The sequence below is a fragment of the Scomber scombrus genome, chromosome 21, assembly GCF_963691925.1.
Source record: "Scomber scombrus chromosome 21, fScoSco1.1, whole genome shotgun sequence".
Lineage (NCBI taxonomy): Eukaryota > Metazoa > Chordata > Actinopteri > Scombriformes > Scombridae > Scomber > Scomber scombrus.
In genome coordinates, this window is record NC_084990.1 from 18,254,035 (window position 1) to 18,260,077 (window position 6,043).

General features: G+C 39.8%; 1 protein-coding gene across 10 annotated transcripts in view; it reads left to right on the top strand.

Annotated features, from left to right (window-relative positions):
• LOC134003615 (calcium/calmodulin-dependent protein kinase type II subunit gamma) overlaps positions 1-3,635 on the top strand; it is a 39,871-nt gene extending 36,236 nt beyond the window's left edge. For all 10 annotated transcript variants that reach the window (XM_062442858.1, XM_062442862.1, XM_062442865.1 and 7 more), the window contains one exon: positions 960-3,635. The gene's annotated coding sequence lies outside the window, so the exon portion shown is untranslated. The remainder of the gene's footprint in view (positions 1-959) is intronic.
• Positions 3,636-6,043: the final 2,408 nt, after the last annotated feature.

A 6,043-nucleotide genomic window follows, 5' to 3' on the forward strand; every position in this document is an offset into this window, starting at 1 on the left:
ACCAATAAATAAGACTAAGATAACTAATCATATGGATCAATATAAGCCTGTTTTACTTACCTGTTTAGAAATATTACTGATAGTTACTGATTGATTGATTACTGTACTCCAATCAATTTAGCTGTTTAATGTTTAGCCTTCTGATTCTGGTTTATTAAAACTCAACCGTGTCATTTTTTCCATTGTTTCTGTTGGTAAAAATAACATTTTACTCACTAAGTGAACAGCAGAGACATTTCTAAAAAAGCAGTTAAGATGCAGGCAGAAACAGAACGGTAAGATGATGAAACCGTTGATTCAAATGATCTCAACTAAACAAATAAAGTGAACACCGCTGCAGCTATGGTGATGATCCCTCTCAACACAGAAAAACTGTGTTAGTGCAACTGACGTTGGTCAAAGTTTAACCAGCAGATCTGTCATCTCAGTACTGCGGTGGATGTTTATTCAATTCCAGTAATGACTCTACAGTTTGTTTTTTACTGTGGGGTTTCCATGTCTTGTCATGTCTTTGTTGACTGAAAGAAAAGTTAACTTTTTAAGTAAAAGTGACACAAATTCTCTTCTTCCAGCTTCACAAATTTAATGATTTGTTATTTGTCTTTATCATATTTAACATTAAATTTAATGTGTTTTTACTTTTTGGCTGCAAATTGAAGACATCACTATGGCCTCTGACAAATTGTGAATGCCTTTTTAACATTTGGCTTGACTAAATTATTAATGGGTGAATTAAGGAAATAATCAGCAGTTTAATCTAAAATTAAAATATTAATTAGTTGCAGACCTAATATCATTTAATTCCCAGATCTCACGTTTAACTTTGAGAGTTCAAAGTTATTTTTAGCGATAGAAGTTAAATTGGAATTATGCTTTAAACTGCACTCGGTTAATTTCAGCCTCGGTAACCACTCGTTTATCTGCCAAAAACTAATATGTGCGTCCTCTTCTCCCCGCAGTGGTCCTGAGCCTCCAGTCTACTGGAGTGTGTGTTTTGGGGGGCAGTTTTTTTCAGCGAGCGTGTTTAAGGGGCACGTCCTCTGCGTGGATTGGCTAGTGCCAGGAGCCCGGACGGGCGAGATCGCATCCCTCTCCACGATACCAACCAATCCTGTCCCTCCTTTGACCTGCTGGGGGCCGGCTGAAAACAAGACACCGCCCCCATGGGATGATGCATGCATCTGGCGCCTGATTGGAGGGCGCGTCTTTGCCCTCTATCCCTCCCCTGGCAGCCATCTTTTTTCTGCCCGCGCAAGATGAGACGTCCTGGGGGAGGAGAGGATTTAACAGTTGAACTTGTGACAGTTTATGAGTATGAGTTATGAATATACTGTGTAAATTATGACTAGATGTACCAGAAACCACCAAAACCCAACCAAGCATTTATATTCACTATCTAATAAGGGAGGAACAAAGAGGAGTGTGAAGTTAGCAGCTGAGATTTTTGGACACATTTTGGCATTCTAGGGATTAACCGGGTAGAAGGTGTTGTTGCTTGTTACCCGGACGTTGATGTAAAAGATGTAGGGAGATTTATTTTCCCCCATCAGAATTGTTAGAGGGAAAACAAGAATCAAGTGAGGGCTCAGTCAGAGAACTTGAAGACGAGAGAAAACTGATATCAAAAACATGAAGCACCAAAGTGTAGAACTTTAGGCTTTTTATGTGTTTTGTGTTTTTGTTTGTGTGCTTGTTTTTCAAGAGAATGGAAATGATGTTGTTTGGGGAGGGTGGGAGCGGGGGGGTCTGATTTGATGCGTTTTTGTTGTGTTTTTAGCGTCCTGTTCCCTTTGCGTTCCTGTGAATAACCGGAGCCTTTTTTTTTTTGTTTTGTTTTGTTTTGTTGTCTGACTGACCCTATATTTGAGGCTCCTTTTTAAAGCAGCTGAGTTTTTAAAAGAGGGATTTTATTGTGCAAGTTTAAAGCTATCTGCGCGTGTTAACACGTTCTGTTGTGTCTGTATGCAGTGGAGGGAGTGCGCGAGCCGGGAAAGGCGTCTGCGTTTTGCATGTTTGCCCGCCGCCTCTCCCTCATTCGTCCTTCCCCTCCCTCCCTTTTACTCTCTTTAACCATTTCCCCTTAACCTACCTTCCCACTCCTTTTCTCCGCTTTCTGCAAGGGCCTGGTTTGTTTATAATCACTGTGTAAATACAGTGTATGTATAGATATATGTAGAAAAGTGTATTATATGTACATGTATCTAAGAGACACTCATCCTGTGCACCTGGCGTGGGAACCATCCCATGACCTCTTGTGACCCCGATCTAATGTAGGAGCAACATTTTCCAACACCTGTTTCGTTTGCCTCCTTAAAATACTTCCTTAAAATATCGGTAGCTCTTGATCACTGAAAAATATAAGACAAAAAATATGAATACACGCTCGTGTAGGCTACCAGCTCTAGTCCCATGGCCGTAAGACTGTTGTTGTTTTTTTGAAGACAGGGAATAAAAAGAAATAACAGGTTGAAGATAGTTTGACCCCCCCCTCTGCCCACCAACTTTTTAAATATGAAGACCTTCATCATAGTGTCCTGATCCCACAATGCTGTGAGCCGTCTCTTCATATCATATGCACACACACGCCTGGTGGTGTGTTTTAGGCTTTGTAACATATCTGCACCACTGCTGTGTGACCACGGCGCCACCCTCGCTGTGCTGCTTAATTGTCTCCATCCATCCGCGACAGTCGTATCTTAAACCCCGGTTATCTCCCCCCCTGTGTTCCCCACGAGTTCTTGCTCTTGAGATGTTTATTTGTACCTCTCTCTGTTGTTTCTCTGTTTCCCGTGTTACTGGTTTAAGTTTTATTTGTTGTCGTCGCTGTTGCTGTTAACTTGTCGTTTGGTAATATGCCGATCTGCCAAGCTGGAGTTCTGCACTCTCCCTCGCACACAGGAATATTAAAAAAAAACAACAACAGAAGAATAAGAAACAAAAAAGGGAAAAGAGGGAGTAAGACAACACAAAATTACAGATTTACAGATTGAATGATCATGGATTGATCAGGACAAAATTATTTATAAATGTAATCTACCCTTGGTTGTTTTAAATTGTGCCTGCTCAGTTGACAGGAGTTTTGAAAGCGAGAGAGGATGAGTTGGTGTGGGTGTGCAGGTTTCTGTGACCTACACTGTTGAACCAGAGCGGGAGACCTAGTTATATGCATGTTTCAGTTACGCATTTCTACCATGTACCTACCTGAATAAGGATGGAGCTAGTGTTAATATATGATATTTGCATCTTTTGAAATAAAAATTTCCTCCATCCAGAATGTTGAATAGGTGACATGAAAAATATTTTAAAAAACGCAAAATTAAAAAAAATATTAAAAAAACTAAAAAAAAATTAATTTAAAAAAAATGGATTCAGGAGCCGTAGCTTGGTATGAGGCCCTCGATGTTACCGTTTTTTCCCTGCGTTGTAATGATATAATATTGGGCTGCGCTTTCTCCCCCAGCCTTCACATGGATGCTGGAGTTTTTTTGCATGATCATGATGTACAATGAAATACAACCATGAATTGACGACTATCAAGTGTTTGTCTGAGTGTTAGTTGGTCTTCATCATAGCTTTGTTATTCTTCAAACTTGGATCTTGAAAGTATTTAATAAAAATACTATTTCAGCACTGGTTTTCCTCTCTTGACTCATTTATTTTTGTCGCCATCTCTCTATGTTAGATATAGTTTTTCTTGTCATTTTGGAAATATTTTTGTCTCTTCGCCAATAATTATCTTATTGGAAAGGCATCTATTCCCTTGAAATGTTGCTCCATCCATTCCCGGAACTAACGACTTGCCAAAACCGCTTTTTGTTTACCCGAGGTGCTTTTAACACCACAGTTTCTGGACTGATGGGCCTTCACATTTGTCAGCTGCTGCATACCTGCTGTCTGGGAGAAATTGTATCCCCAAAACAACTTACAGGGGATACATAACAAACCAGTTTTTTGGCCTGATCACTGTGCTTTTTCGGATTTTGAGACGCTTTTAATCAGCAGCAGTCTCAACCTGAAATCACCAAATTTGGAGGGAATAGAGATGCAGCACACGTTACAGATTATATAACACTGCAACATTCATTAGTCATGCTGAATATGTGCTCATGTAGACTCATATCCTATTATAGGAAAGGAAACTAGCGTGTCTTCAATGACATCTGACATAAAGATGCCGGTTTTGATTTGAGCCGAGTGAAATAAACCGGCTGTGGATCCTCCCACAATAAAACCACAACATGTTTCTGTGGTTGGCCCGATGCTCTGAACACCTCCCGGCGTCACAGCTGGCAAAATATTTGCCCTCCATACTTGTCTGTCATCACATAACAAATTAGGTTAAACTAAATAAATAAATAACCCTGGGTAGCCTTCAGGCCATTAAAGGCATACTATGCAGGATTTTCCAAAAAGAAAAAAAATAAAGCAATGTACAATCCCTCTTAATCATCACTAGAAGTTTATGAGTGTATGTATTCAGTGTATGTATCTAGAGACCCTGCTCTCTTCCTATATTCTTATTAATTAGCTGTTCCATGATGCGTTTGGGCTTCAACATTTGGGCAGTGGGTGTGTTGCCCCCAGCCAGGGTGTGAGGTCATGAGGTCAGGTTATATATCTGTCTCTCTCCTCTGTCTCTGTGTCATGGATGGATGTATAAAGAACTGCAGGTCTGAACAGCACATACGCAGAGCCGAAAGGCCACAGTGGACAAGATGAAACTGCATTCACAAAAAATGTGGCAGAGGCGTGAGTCCTTTTATTTATGCTTTAGAACATAAATGCCATTAAAAAAAATCAGAAAATAGTGTTTAATTTATCTGATTCACAGATTTGTCCTCACTACTTCCGCTTCCCCGTCATTCACTCCTTAATCTTGCTCGACCAGTGTTGCTTTCTCTCTCTCTCACTGAGCCAGAGAGGAAGGGCCAACTGTGAATGCTGTGTGTTTGCAAACGCCAATAAATCCTGCATAGTATACCTTTAATATACACATAAGATTTTTTTAAATCACTGCTGGCCGTGCATCGTCCCCGTCTCACCGCTTGAGCCTTTTCTGTCTTACAGTGCTCCTATTTTCAGTGAAGTATTGAGTAATGCTGCAGCCTTATTTAACAACGAATTTGTGGTGTTATTTATGATAGCCCCAGTTATTTTAAGGGTGTGTGTGTGTGTGTGTGTGTGTGTGTGTGTGTGTGTGTGTGTGTGTGTGTGTGTGTGTGTGTGTGTGTGTGTGTGTGTGTGTGTGTGTGTGTGTGTGTGTGTGTGTGTGTGTGTGTGTGTGTGTCTGGGATGTAGGACAGCTCCCCCTGGTTCCTCTGCTTTCTGTGTGATTAATGAGGAGAGCTCAGCAGTTGGTTAACTTTGACACTTACTTTCTCAAAGACACAAAAAGGCAGAAACTCTTGAGGGAATGTGTCTTGTTAGCTCTCTCTGACCTTCGACTCTTCGTGTCAATGAAATTAGGGGAAAAGCTGACCTAGAACGACTGCTGAATGTAAATTACTTTTGACTTTGTTGAGATCTTAAAGGACAAGTACACAGAACTCATCCAAATATTTGTTATCGCATGGCTCACACTCATCAATAACTGAATGTGGTGTTCGAAAAGCATTGAAATCCCCTTTAGAAAACAAACCTCACACTAAATCTAATCAAATGATCACAAACCATATTTTCTAGCTTTTCTTCATATTATCAATTTTTTTTTCATCACAAATGTAACCTGACTGAATAGTTTGATTTATTATTACCCTTTAACAATAGACTTTTTTATTTTTTAAATGAGGTCAGACTTTTCTTAAAACTTTCTCAATGTGGCAAGAACTGTATTTTTAAGTTAATGACACCAACAATTTATAGCATTAGGACCTCTTAGATGTTGATTATTGATGACTGAGGTCTTTGGTTTTATAAAAAGAAAACATTGTATACACAAAGCTGGGTATAATGTAGTTCAGTACAGTGGTTTATAATATTTGGCAGAGGTACCTGAGAATCACTGTAAGGGTTTTCATTAGTGATGAAAGTGTCACAAAAGAGG